Here is a 15,266-nt window from a genome sequence, read left to right as displayed (position 1 = left end):
ATATAAAGGCTCTAATCGCTTAAATTTTATCATTTTTTTTATGACATTATAAAAAAAGAATTTTCATAGTAAAGCAAATCATGTAAATTTGCCATCTTGTACTATAATGATTAGTGTGATTTTTATTTATGGACTGTAGGTTAGGATTTCAGATCAAGTCTTTATGCCCAATTCCTTCTCATTAGGCGTCGGTCGCCAGTACCTTTAGTACAGGCAGATTATTAATTTTCTCTTTTCATGATAACAATTGATGATGTTGAATATAACAATTGTTTGAAGTAGGAATACCTTACTATATAAGATCTGGAACCAGATTTGCTGCACTGGCAGTGATTGAGCACGTAACTTTCTGTGCATTAACCACAAACTCTCTGACATCTTAATGACGGAATATAATACTACAAGGATTCAGATATTATCGAGTCAGTGGGAGAATCTGTTACATGATCTTCATGATTATTCTTTTATTTCTGCGCCAGTCTATCCGTCGGTCTCTGTTATTTTGTTTTTTTTACTTGAATGTGCCGAATCTAGTATTTGCATAAATTTAAGTTACCATGCTGTTTATATACTGGATCCAGAAATATACATGAACTTTTTTTATACAAGCAAGCAAAGTATTAATTTTGTCTCATATCGGTAATCCCTAGAGTTATGAACGTCAGAGATGTGAATAAGTTCACCCAATGTGAGAGTACTGTGAATTTAGTTGCCTATGCAGCTGTTGTTTTCATAAGAAAAGCAATTTCATGATATTTAAGAGTGAATACAAATACATTTATTATCAAAGGGAAGTGGGAGGCGGACAGCATAGCTAACTTGTCCCACCCCAACCCCTTTCACGCCCATGCAGAGTAGGCCTATTGGTGGTGGGTGGGTTCCATGATGGTGAAGCCCCCCCTCCCCCCGGCCAGGTTAGGGAACTGCATCCGAGGTTAGGTTATAGGTAATGGTAAGTTTGATTCAGGACAAGGGATTACAGGTTGTATACAAGATGCGGTCAAATATGTCTTACTATTGTAAATATATATAGCCTACATATATATTCTGTTCTTGAGGACAGATTTCTTTCATTGAATGCCTAAGGTATTCTGAGTAATCTTCACTACAGTGTACGTCAAGATGTTGTTTAAAACAATAGAAATGTAGAGTTCTTACCGTCGCTATCGATAGAAAAATTAACTTACAGTTGTGACGCATGAGGCTGTGTTTTTTAACAAAATAACCGACACTGATAAATAGGTAATGGGTAGACTACCATTAAAAGAAAATTGATACAAAACTGCAACAGTTAATGTAAAGACGAAGGATGGTCAAGTGTTTTGTAGTATCGACGAGCCAGTAGTGGGCCCTGTTCTGGTTAAGTCGTATTCCCTTGAAATTCTTACTATGCCTACAATAACCCTGCCTCCTAACTGCATGAGGAATTCATACAATAGTGCCCCCAGAAATGTTTTGTTTCGTTTTCGTCTGAGAAAACTTGTCAGATGCACTGTAGCACTAACTAAGATAGGAAGCGCAGTGCTTTGCTATAATTTCAAACTGCTTGAACTCATTATACTTCTGGTTTTATTTTTTGAAAAAAGTTCTTCAGAAAGTAAAGGTAAAACGTTACTTAAGAGCATTATCACATTTTGGACTTGAATCATTGTTCGATGTTTTAAGATGTGCTTTGAACGTTTCAGACGTTCGTTTCTCTCGCAGTTAAGTTTTTTTTTATTATTATTATTACTAGCACCAATTCCATGAACTCGTGTACAGTCGCTCGAAAATGTTTTGCAACAACAGCTCATAACAGTGACATCTGGCGCTATTTGGCAACTCCGTCGTAAGCGCATGAAACAACCACAGACACGACTGGTGCGTCAGAGAAATTTCCTCCCGTTTCCCTTAAACTGATCTTTATTTCTCTCTATCATTATTATAATTGATTTATTTCTCTCTTCATCATTATTATAATACATGTATTTAATTATTTATTCTCTCTCTCTCTCTCTCTCTCTCTCTCTCTCTCTCTCTCTCTCTCTCTCTCTCTCTCTCTCTCTCTCTGTCACTAAATATCCATTGGGTGCTAAGAGATTTTCTCCCTATACTTTTCCATTTGGTTATTTATGCATGAAGAAGAAAGTCTCTGAATTTACTCCCATGAGGATTGAATGGATGATTATTTGTAGTTTTTTATCTGACGCTTTTTACCCTACCATCATGAGCGAAATTTTTCAAAATGTTTCGTTACCGTAATACGGATTTTTCACTCACAATTCTTTTGTATATTGTTAACAGTATGATTAATAATCAAAATCGAATAAGAAAAGCATATTTCCTTGTATATATCAAGCGAATAAATTAGCGTAAGGTGAACGAAAACTTCTGGAACATTTTTGAGTGACTGTACCAGCCCCATTGGAATGGAATGGTAACACTTAAACTAAGAGACGGTGACTACCTCGGTATCAGTAAATATGCGAAAGTCGAGGACGAGTTTCTTCATGTTCATGTCAAGGAGACTAGAGATTACGACACCAAACCTTTATCAAATAACAGTTTCAAGTAAAAGAATACCAGAGAAAAGCAAAAACTCATCATATGTGCGCAGTAAGCAATCTTCTTTGCCCGTTATTTCATTGTGGAAAACACTGTCTGTGTCTGTATGTCTGTCTCGAGGGCCCATGGGAACACTTCACAATTTTCACGGACTAGATATCATGTACCGTAGTTTTTTTTTTCTATGATTTTAATTGTCAATACTCTAGAGAAAAAGTATGACGTAAATACCAATTTCCTTACTTTTTCGTTGTAACCAAAATACCCCCAGCATTCACATTACGCGTGCAAAAAGGATTCGTCAAGGTGTTTTATGGCTAAAGAAAACTGGATGTTTATCCTGCACGTTAGCCACGGAATGAAGACAGAGAAATAGTGGAGTTCTGGCCTAGAATAATCAAAATATCCCTAATCATGTTTTATGTATATGTATATATATATATATATATATATATATATATATAGAAATCATCAACACACAATCACGTGTGGAACGAAATAAATTTCTGACTCACGTCGGGATCGAACCAGGTCTCTCAGGTGGAAAGCAAGGGCGTTACCCACTGGGCCATACAAGTCTAAAGAAGTCGGAACCTGAGAACAACTGCAAAGGAATTACCTGGGCAAGCTAACTGCTTGCATACCAGCAAGTTTTCCCCAACTTCCCGACTCAGCAATGACCCAATGGACAACATTTCATTCAATTATCCCTTCTGAGTGAATAAGATAGAAATCATCAACACACAATCACGTGTGGAACAGAAATAAATGTATGGCCCAGTGGGTAACGCCCTTGCTTTCCACCTGAGAGACCTGGGTTCGATCCCGACGTGAGTCAAAATTTATATATATATATATATATATATTATATATATATACATATAAGTAAAAAAATTATATATATATATATATATATATATATATATATATATATATATGTGTGTATGTATGTATTCATATATAATGTTCCAGCCATTTGCATGCTTTGTTTTTGTGACAGCTGAGTCATCTGAAGTGCCGAATTAGGCGTTGGCGATCGTGCTCGCTTTGTGGTAGCTATTAGCTTCTCGCCGCCGGACTTGCCGTGAAGTGGCCAAATTTGGTGTCTTGTATAATTATAGTCACGTACGGTCGTGAGCGTTTGACACCTTAACGAGCGCAGGTGACTGAAATTTGCACATAAAAAAATGAAATTTTTTTTTCTACCTGATGAAAAAGTCAGAGGATGTCGTTCTTAGCTTTAGCTAATTTTTGTCAGTAGTTTTCTTCGCCATTTCTATTTGTGACAAACAGACATCATAATGTATTTTGTGGAAGCTTGGTAGGTATACTCATAATAATAATCGCGGCTGGGGGTTAGTGCCGTCAGTGCACCTGATTTGGTGCACTGTAGGCATCACTACCCGTTCTTTGCGGCGTCCCTTCGGCCCCTATAAAAAAAAAAAAAAATAGCTGCAACCCCTTTCATTCCTTTTCCCGTACCTCCGTTTATATTTTCTTTCTTCCACCGTACTGTCCACCTTCTCCTAACAATTGATTGATAATGCTACTGCGAGGTCTTCCTCCTGTTACACCTTTCAAATATTTTACTGTAAATTTTCGTTTCAGCGCTGAATGACCCCGTAGGTCGCAGCGCTTGGGCTTTGGCTAAATTCTATGCATTCCATTTTGGTAATAATAATAATAATAATAATAATAATAATAATAATAATAATAATAGTAATAATAATAATAATAATGATAATAATAATAATAATATATATATATTTTTTTGTAATTTCCTGCCTTTTGTGACTAATACCGCATCATCAGGGGAAATATTTTTGAAAGTAGATTCAGGCTATATATAGACAGATTTTGTTTTTATTAGTCATCCGTTACAGGGACAGCGTAATTCTACATTTCTCTCCCTCTTCAAGTAATAAAAAAAAGCAAATGTTCAATTCCTAGGTTTACCACATATTTAACAAGAGAGGAATCGTTGGCACAACTTAAACATTTGAGGTGTATGAATATAATGGCTCAGATCACATATGTCACTTATACATTCCAATCTGTTTATGTTAAAATTATCACTATGATTATTAGTAAGCAATTGAAGTTTTCATTACAGTCGGCTTGATGTATGGTTTGAGGTTATATGGTTATTAAAAACGTTCTTTTGTCACTGATTATTGTTTTCATATCAGTGAACTCAGTGTCATACAGCTTTAACTTAGTCGACAAACACGTGTAATCGTTATTTTGTATCAACGCCTAAAGCCTTTTTTTAATTTTTAAAATTTTCAAACATTTTTACTACAATTTGGTTTTACGCTAATGACCTATAGATTGTAGTTCGTTTAAATGAATGGCTCCAGTAATTCTTTTTGCCTTTTATACGATTATGAATTTGTAGAGATAAAGGCGATGTGTTCTGTCGAAGATATTTTTTCCGTGTGAGCGCTAACTAGGCTAACATTATTCGATGACGAAGAACTTTTAAGTCATTTATATTTCTCTCCATCAGTTTCTAAAGGGAGTTTATTGGTACCATGAAAGGTAGTTGGAAAAAGAAAAAGAACCCTTCTTTCGGTGCTTGTTAGTTGGACGTAACGGTCAAATAAGGGATTTCTTTAAATTTGTTCTCATTTTTCAAGCTGCTAATTGTTCACCTCATTTCCTCCCTTCACTCTCGCAAGGATTCTCAGATTTGCACCAACCCCTTCCACAGTGCAGCTTCCATTCTTCTGTCGTCTATCCTCCACAACTCTCCTAATTCACGAGCTTCTTTTCTTGGCAGCAATTTCACCTCAGCCAAGTCTCCCTTTTTCTGTCATCTCACAACTTACTGTTCCATCTTTCCGTAAGGCTACAGCACTCAGTGGAAAAGTGGGTACCATGGTTAAATTTGCATACTCTCCTAACATTTGAGAAGTTTACTTATCACAAGTTCTGAGCATACAAGTATATATATATATATATACATATACATCACAGTAATACATATATATATATATATATATATATATATATATATATATATATATATATATATATGATTATTATCACTTTTGTACGTGATTCATTTATCACACATTACCACAGGTGAAAAATAAGAAACAGGGGTGTAGGTCTGACCGGTTTTCGACTTTATTTCCAAGCCATTGACGAAGGACTGATGCAGAGTATGAGAAGTCACAAATATATAACACTACAAGAACAGTACTGACAGACATACACAACCGTTAGAGACTCATATCCCCACTCAGGCCGGTGTCGAGGTAGGAGTGGCCTAAAACTCATTTGGCTAAAATCAGCAATGTCCCTGAGAGTCTATTGTGATTTTTAGCCAAATTTTAAAGCCACTCTACTTTTCCAGCTAGTGAGAAGATATAGTCTCCCAACATTAATCCTATATCAGTACTATTCTGCTAACTCTCTCTGCTATTTGTGACTTTTACTCTGTCAGTCCTTCATCAATCAATAAAACTAGAAATCAAACAATTGTCAGCCTACCCATTCTTTTCACCTGTGTAATATGATATATATATATATATATATATATATATATATATATATATATATATATATATATATATATGCATACATACATATTTACTTTTTGAGTGCTGTGAAAACCACTTTGAAGTCGTGAAAGAACATGGCTTCAGATAGACTACGGATCTCCTCGTGATGTCAGACCATTTGGATTTAAGGTAAGTGCAACATTTATTCATTTTTGAAAATAAGTTCAGAAAGATGTATGTATATATATAAATTTGGTGAATTGCCAATGATCTCCATCACGTGCAACAAATTGACATCGTTATTACACCGCTTAACGTTAGAGATTTTGGGAAAAGGATGTACTGTAATGATTTCGCTGGATCTGAAGAACTGAGTTAATGGGGTTGGCAGTGGTTGTGGGCTGGTGAAACTGACTTTCGTATAGCTCAGGTGTGTTGGCTGATGATACACTGCTGTAGGGTGTTTGTTGCTCGTATAATTCAGGTGTGTGAGCTGACGATACACTGCTGTTGGGTGTTTGTTGCTGGCGTAGCTTAGGTGTGTGGACTGACGATACACTGCTGTAGGGTGTTTGTTGCTGGTGTAGCTCAGGTGTGTGAGCTGACGATACACTGCTGTAGGGTGTTTGTTGCTGGTGTAGCTTAGGTGTGTGAACTGACGATACACTGCTGTTGGGTGTTTGTTGCTGGTGTAGCTCAGGTGTGTGAGCCGACGATACACTGCTATAGGGTGTTTGTTGCTGGTGTAGCTCAGGTGTGTGAGCCGACGATACACTGCTGTAGGGTGTTTGTTGCTGGTGTAGCTCAGGTGTGTGAGCTGACGATACACTGCTGTAGGGTGTTTGTTGCTGGTGTAGCTCAGGTGTGTGAGCTGACGATACACTGCTGTAGGGTGTTTGTTGCTGGTGTAGCTCAGGTGTGTGAGCTAATGACACACTACTGTGTGGTGTTTGGTGCAGGATGATGTTGCAGGCTGGAGGTGCAAGCTCTAGTGTAGGGTAAGGATTGTAGGCTGGTAATTCACCTTATTGTTGAAATGAGGGCAAGTGGATTATCTTCTTTTTGAAGTCTCAAGGACTTCGTTCAGATCGCTTGGTGTTTTGTGACATCAAGCAGGAAGCACATCTTTGGTGTCCCCGTTAATGCGCCACTGGAACAGACCACGCTATCGTTTTGTGTGCTTGTGTGTGTTTGCGTGATTTTAGCATTAATTTTCATGAACTTGAAAGTGGAGGTGTGGGGTGATTCGCCATACATTTGTTTATGTTCATTTGCGCCCTGCCAATGGCGTTCTTTGTTCCATTGTTCATGATTATCGGGAATAAATTGTAATTTACCATATGCTCTTATGTTGTGCTGGTATTAATATTTAGAATAATGTTTACATCAAGTGGGGTGTTTAACATGTATTATTACTCCTGTTATTGTATTTTGATGGGGTTCAATCGCGTTTTCGCCTCAACAGAGGTACTGAGTGTTGGTAAATATGGGGACTTCTTGTAGTCAATGTGTTCCGAGTACCAGACTGAAAGTGTTTATAACGATGACTTTTTTCCGATTAAACTAAGATTTTAGTGGAATGTCATCAGTCTTGGTTCCATGTATTTCTGGTAACTGCGTTTAAATTGCAGGAGATTTTGTATGTTTCTTGTTACCGTTGTTCATAGTAGCTGTAGTATTTTAAATGATGGTGGATGATCTTGTAATTTTAATCAGAAAGGATAAGAACTATCATTTTTATTTATTTATTTATTTATTTGTTAGTTAATTTTTTTCCTTTTTAATATCTAATCTCTCCTTTCTGTATTCCCTATACATTACTTTCTGTTATGTCTGGTAAATGAACACTGTATCCTTTGGAAGCTTGAATTTAAAGTCAGTGGCCCTTGTAGGTTCGTTCCATATGAATGGGGTTCATCTTCTGAATATAACTTGTAATAATAATATCTTGTCCTGATGCCGATATTGATATTGGAAGAAACATTCCCACTTTTACCAGTATATTCGGTTTGAAGAATGTTATTTTTACCACTGTATATTTATATGAGGAGACTTGGCGTGAATAATGCAACAAAGCTCAGTCTTGGCCTTCAGATTGTACTTAATAAATGAGAGATTATCCAAGCCTCAACAAATGTGTTTGTGGAACTTGAAGGTAAAGTGTCATAGAACTCTTAGTTGCATATGGACATCAGCTCTTAAATGCCATTTGTCATAGTACGTTTATAACGAATAGTGTGTCTGTGAACTCTTAAACTGCAGAAAGTCATAGAACTCTTAATTGCAAATGGCCATCAGCTCTTAAATGCCACTTGGCATTGGACGTTGATAACGAATGGCCTGTGTAGTCTGGAATGTAGAATGTTATAGAACTCCCAGTCGAAAATAATAATTTGACTCCTCATTGCTGCTAGTCACGTAGCGTGTAATCAGTACGAAAGGCAGGAATTACAGTACATCCACGGTAGATAAAATCTATTTCTGTTACCTGGGTACGGTAGCAGTACAGTAACTCCTATGTTGTGGAAGATTTTGACTAATATTTTCGTATGTTGTGGGAAATTTAGAATATTTAATATCTAATGAGGATGTATCTATAGGACAAAGAGAGTTTCAGATTTTGAGTGAAGCTCATAATTTGAGACCTTTGATAATTTGTCAGTTTCCTAAGCACTGAAAGATAGGAAACCGTTTTGGGTTTATTTTTCCTGATTTCTGCGAAGCAAATGCCGAGATTTTATTGGGAAAATGCAGCCATTTTGTGACGTGGAAAATCTCGCAATATGAATTTTTTTTTTTTCTGGATCCGGAAAACTAGCGGGGTATAGTGGATACTGAATTCCTCACGGGAACTTAATGAACATTGTAAGTCAGTGGTCTAGATCTATTGATCTTTTAACGTGAATTTTCAGGACAATTGGTTAAGTTAGTGCAGCGTAGATTGTCGAAGGCGTACAATGTAATGTGTATTTTCCTTCAACTAACCTGCGGAGATGTAGTCCGGATTTTTAAACTTAAATACCATTGGCTGACATTATTGTCAGCAGGATTCTCGACGTTTTCATGTGTTTATCAGTGGGTGCCTCTTTGCTTCCAAGAATTCCTGGGGTCAAGGTTTGTCGAGTGAGAATTTCATTTCATTCATTCAGTTGTAAGAAAAAAAAAGTTTATTAAAGAATTCAGCTTCTCCGTGCGGGTCATGTTTAACTTAAAGTGCCTGTTATTCCCTGGAACAAAAACAGAATGCTTAAAAATCGTACATTTTCCGGCAGATATAGTCAACCATTATTTAATTAGAGTGGTCTTTTTACCTAGTCCCACTCCGCAAAAGGTGCCTGATGGACCCACTTTTATTTTTCACATACACAAATAAAGATTGGACTCACCTTATTTGTCATGTATTCAAATAAAGACTGGACCCAATTTATTTGTGATATGTTCAAATTAAGATTGGACACACTTTTATTTGCCATATATACATGTAAAGACTGGACTCACTTTATTTGTCGTATATTCAAATAAAAATTGGACTCACTTTACTTGTCACATATACAAATAAAGACTGGACTCATTTTATTTGTCATATTCAAATACAGACTGGACTCAGTTTATTTGCCACATATACAAATAAAGATTGGACTCACTTTATTTGTCATACATTCAAATAAAGATTGGACTCACTTGTCACATACACAAATAAAGAATGGACTCATTTTATTTGTCATATATTCAAATTAAGACTGGACAGACTTTCTTTGTCATATATTCAAATACAGATTAAACTCACTTTGTCATATATAAAAATGAAGATAATTTTACAGCCCTCCCTATTAGTGAGAGCGGGGTAAATTAGATCTGAAATGAAATTCGAAATTTAAATGAACTTGAAACAGATTACAAAGTGACTTGAATTCCCGATTGGTTAATACTGCAATATAGTTTGGACATTTTGTGAATCGAAATGGACAAATGCCCTCCCTAACTAGGTCATTGTTTTTGATGATGACCTGTAGTAGAGCATTAACGTTAAGCACACGGGGCAACTTCCCCTGCTGTTTCAAATGCATGTTGTGTTGTAAGCACACGGGGCAACTTCCCTTGCTGTTTCAGATGCGTGCTGTGTTGTAAGCACACACGGCAACTTCGACTGCTGTTTCAAATGCGTGCTGTGTTGTAAGCACACGGGGCAACTTCGCCTGCTGTTTCAAATGCATGCTGTGTTGTAAGCACACGGGGCAACTTCCCTTGCTGTTTCAAATGCGTGCTGCGTTAAGCACACACGGCAACTTCCCCTGCTGTTTCAAATGCGTGCTGGTTGTAAGCACACGGGGCAACTTCGCCTGCTGTTTCAAATGCGTGCTGTGTTGTTAGCACACCGGGCAACTTCCCCTGCTGTTTCAAATGCGTGCTGTGTTCCAAGAGGAAGTAAGAGTGACCAAAATGTGTTTGAGAAACGGAGATAATCTTACCCGTCAAGAACTGGACAGTATCTAAAGAGAGGCAGGCTTTTAATTTCACTTTCTGTTTTTAGACAGATCTGCCACTCTGTCCATAGTTAAGCCTTTCTTCTATATGTTTAAAGTCTTAGCACTTGCCTTGATAGCGTGCATCCAGGTCATTTTACGTATCTCTCTCTCTCTCTCTCTCTCTCTCTCTCTCTCTCTCTCTCTCTCTCTCTCTCTCTCTCTCTCTCTCTCTCTCATTTTGTACATTGACAACGTTTTTTCTCTTGACATGTCTGGTAATATTCTGATAATTTTTCGTTCTCAAACTTCGAAAACGAGATTAAAATAATATATTTTACTAAGTAGCATTAAATAAATGTTTAAAATAAAATTTTGAATTTTTCACAAGCAACTGCAGCACTCAGAGAGAAGTGTGCTTGAAGTCGGCATAATGAGGTTCTTCATTCATAAAGTGAAAAAAGAGGGGAAATCCCCCCACGTGTTCCTTCCCCTCATCGTGATACTGTGTTTACAATGGGATGAATAGAAACAGCCGAGTTGTAGGTGCATTGGCTCCGTGCCAAGTCCGTTTTCTTTGAATTACCGCTGAACCATGTCGTCCGAGTCTGCGCCACAGAAGGTTATTTGCTTCTAGAGCTCGAGAATTATTTCCGTTTTCTTTCGTGCGATTTGTTTTCTTTTCGTTCGCTCAGTGTGTGTGTGTGTGTGTGTGTGTGTGTGTGTGTGTGGGAAAATGTTTGTTTGTGCTCCTGCACGCTTCGAATGCAAAGTCGTCGTAATTCATCATTTGTTATTTCCCCTAGTAGAGGGAAGTCTTGTGCTGTTGAGAAATTCGGGTTTCTTTGTGCGTGGAGTCTGATTTTATCATTTCTATTCATCTACCTTGTACTCGTTTATTAGATACTTTACTACTTGAATGAAGATTAGAGAGAGAGAGAGAGAGAGAGAGAGAGAAAGGGTGGCAGGTGAGAGGGGTCCCGGGGAGAGTCATGCTTGCATATGCACGGGTTCCGGAAGCTAAGAGAGACAGGGAGTATCACGTAAGCAGTCTAGGTTCGTATTCTGACTTTTGTTCAGTGTGTTCGTCTTTTGTTCGTGTTCTGTTTTATTTGTATTGTTTCTTTTCAGTAGTAGCGCCATGGTATATTATTACTCTTGCTTTTATACGAACTGGCACTCAGCCTCAGGGGGCATCAAGCTGGTATTATGAGAAACATTACTTTGACATTTCCAGAGTAGTGTTTTTATATTTGCGCAAATAGAACAATTATTTTACGCCAGCGTAAAGTCACGCGTATCGAATCTCTCTCTCTCTCTCTCTCTCTCTCTCTCTCTCTCTCTCTCTCTCTCTCTCTCTCTCTCTCTCTCTCTCTGTATTAGGTGTCAGGCTACCGTAGCAGTACTTGCAAGCATTTTTCTTATTATTGTGATGAAACTGAACTCGCTTTTAAATAAAAGTCTTCAAAATGCCATATAATTACGCAGCAAACTTCTGTGTGAATGCAATGCTCATAATGTAAAATCAAGAAGAGATAAAGGTAACAAAGAGAAGGGTCGCATTATAAAACACCTACAATATAGATAAGCAAATTCAAGATCACTGGGTCACGGTTCCTTAAAGCAGCATTTGGCACCTCGGGCTTCTGTTGACCGATGTTGAAGATAACTTGAGTAAAGGAGTTTTCATTTTTTTTTTTTTTTACCGTTTCTTGATATTTGATATTTAATGTTTAATTTTTGTGTGCCCTTGCTGTCCCCCAAGTAATTATCTCTCTCTCTCTCTCTCTCTCTCTCTCTCTCTCTCTCTCTCTCTCTCTCTCTCTCTCTTCTTTATAATTATTATTTAAATTTAACTCTTCCATTGTTATATGGTCTTCCGTTCTCTTTTTGTTTAGCATTTAAAGGTTTTAAAGGTCGCGATGTATTAGAGGCCGAATTTACCTGACAGTGTCGAAGTTTCCTCCCCACCCACCTAATACCTGTGAGTGCAAGGCAGTAGCTTACTGACGATTCAGCAAGTAGTCCAGTTTGGTTATTTCGAAGTCAAAGGAACCATTCATATCCATACGTAGCATTAGTCCTTTTATGGCAAAGCTTAGAAAGCCTCACTAATTTTGTATTGTCGATATATTAGATGCGTGTGTTTGGTGGTCGAATACCAATTGACACCTTAGCCAATTTCTCATGAAGGTGGTAACACTTTGAGAGATTTCATTCCAGTTTTCAGAACATCAGAGATTTCATTAGTCTTCAGAGCATCAGAGATTTCATTCCAGTTTTCAGAGCATTAGAGATTTCATTCCAGTTTCCAGAGCATCAGAGATTTCATTCCAGTTTTCAGAGCATTAGAGATTTCATTCCAGTTTCCAGAGCATCAGAGATTTCATTCCATTTTTCAGAGCATCAGGTATTTCATTCCAGTTTCCTGAGCATCAGAGATTTCATTCCAGTTTTCAAAGCATCAGAGATTTCATTCCAGTTTTCAGAGCATCAGTATTTCATTCTAGTTTCCAGAGCATCAGAGATTTCATTCCATTTTTCAGAGCATCAGAGATTTCATTCCAGTTTTCAGGGCATCAGAGATTGCCCTCCATTTCAGAGCATCGTTTTTGGCACAAGAACATTGGGGATCATTTATTGATGGACGTGTTAGAGGTAGGTTTTGAACAGATTAGCGATGTATATCAACCCAGGTCATATCTAAAGCGTTTGAACTGTGCTTCTGGGCCATAGGCTGTCTTGGCTGAAATTTCGATAAAATGTCCACTTGCACACGAGTTCGTTAGAATTGAGACATCTATATATTTAATGTTTACAGCTTCGTCTATGGTCTGTTTTCCATGAATTTTCATTCATATTCAGGCTGAGATTTTTGTGTCGTTGACTCAGATATTAAAGAAAGAAATGTGCAAATCTATAATGCCAAACAAACTTAAGCCATGACCTTTATCACAAGGAAATTCCCGTACTCCACGTCAGTGTATTTTAGGTTTTCTGAGGATGATGATTAAATAAAAATATGGAACTATAATCAGTTTTGAAAGATTGTGGCGGATTCGTCAGTGAAAAGCACTTTTATAATTTTGAATGGGATCTCATGTTAGGATGTTTGGTTACTCTCTCTCTCTCTCTCTCTCTCTCTCTCTCTCTCTCTCTCTCTCTCTCTCTCTCTCTCTCTCTCTCTCTCACAGCAGGCCTATATGTTTATGTTGATGCTGTAGGTCTATGATGAAACTCATAAAACTTTGTTAGGTGATAATGTCACCGATGTCCAACTTGCTGACTGAACTGTGGTGTTTCGTAGATTTTAAGATTTACTCAGTTCGGTCACCCAGTTTTGATAGCATTTTATAAATTCGCAGAGATGACTTTATTTTTTGAATTTCGTTTACTCTGTATAGGTGAATGATGTGGTGGGTTGTGTTCCGACGCTAATCATTCGATACCTTCTATGGCAACATTACTGATAATACTTTGCATCGAATATTTAGATGCTGACGTCAGAACTTGATAAGCCAGCGTTGCTACGAAACGAGTTCACAAGATGCCTGCTATTCTGCTGTCGTCGTGCAAGTTGACATTGATTTTGGATATTCGACTTGTTATTTGGGTATCCATTAAAAATTTTCTACAATTTTTAAACTTTTTTTTTCGCCCACCAGTTTAGATTTAGTCTCGTCGTTCAAGTTTTACTGAGAGCATCTCTTCTGGTTTGGTACCTAAATATGGTTATTGCTAATTTATATTATCTTTGTTACTATAACTAGGCAGTTACACAGTCGTTCTCCTGTGTGAATAACCCCCTTTTAGAATCTTCATGTACGGTTAAGTTATATGCGGCAAATACTAAGTCTTCCAGGTGCTGGGGAATTGTTTGGATGGCCTTTCAGTGCGTTTGGAGTTACTTATGTGAATCATTTTGTTGCCAAATGACTTAAGAATGCTGCAAGATTTCCTGGAGTTTCTGGAGAACCTGCTGGAGATACAGAGACAGTGAGCAGTTTACTCAGCTGAACAATATGAAATGCACTCTCGCGGGGACATTGTGTTCTTCTTGCTTGGCAAAGAAATGCCATTTTTCTTGAAATTAATGAGAAATACCCATTATTGAAAACATGGAAACACACAGATCGACAGAAGTATAGAATCACTGAATGCTTATAACGATCATATACAATTAAGCAGCGCAGGATCATAGAAAAAAAAAGAAAGACATTTTCGAAGGAACGACAGTGGTCAGGTCAACCATCTATTCAGAAAACTAGAGTTGAATATAGATTCCTGAAAGTCTGTTTCTTGAAAGGTTTATGACGCAGTTTTCTGGGTCCTGCCATCGGGATTCTTGAGTCATGAGATATGTTCGCTAGCATTGTTTTATGGACTGGAACGATAGCCGTATCATAACTGATAAAAACATTTATTTTTGTAATAAGTGCAACAAAGGAACGACATTTTTATGGCCTTTCCAGGAAGATTATTTTAAAAACGTTTTCACAAAGAACGTTTTAATGTGTTTAGGTCGTATATATCAGTAAAATTAAGATAACTGAGAAAACTAAAGCTGTGTACAGTTGAACACTGCCAAAAGGAAGAGACCAGTCAGTAAAAAGTTATTTCAGTCTACAGTAGGAAACAAACGCAGTGCTGTCTTTGTTCATAATTTTGAACCTTGTTCGCCATCATTATTCCTTTTGTCAGTCTAGTCTTGTTCCCGGACATGCTGCACAGTTTTAAATAATGGCGTCGA

General features: G+C 37.4%; 1 protein-coding gene across 1 annotated transcript in view; it reads left to right on the top strand.

Moving 5' to 3' along the window:
- Nucleotides 1-6,159: 6,159 nt before the first annotated feature.
- Nucleotides 6,160-15,266, top strand: part of LOC136847823 (inactive phospholipase C-like protein 2) — a 607,840-nt gene continuing 598,733 nt past the window's right edge. Inside the window, exon 1 of the mRNA XM_067119762.1 lies at nt 6,160-6,242. The gene's annotated coding sequence lies outside the window, so the exon portion shown is untranslated. The remainder of the gene's footprint in view (nt 6,243-15,266) is intronic.

This window comes from Macrobrachium rosenbergii, chromosome 17, assembly GCF_040412425.1.
Source record: "Macrobrachium rosenbergii isolate ZJJX-2024 chromosome 17, ASM4041242v1, whole genome shotgun sequence".
Taxonomy (NCBI): Eukaryota; Metazoa; Arthropoda; class Malacostraca; order Decapoda; family Palaemonidae; genus Macrobrachium; species Macrobrachium rosenbergii.
Note: the sequence above shows the minus strand (reverse complement) of the source record. Positions and strands in the feature narration are given on the sequence as shown.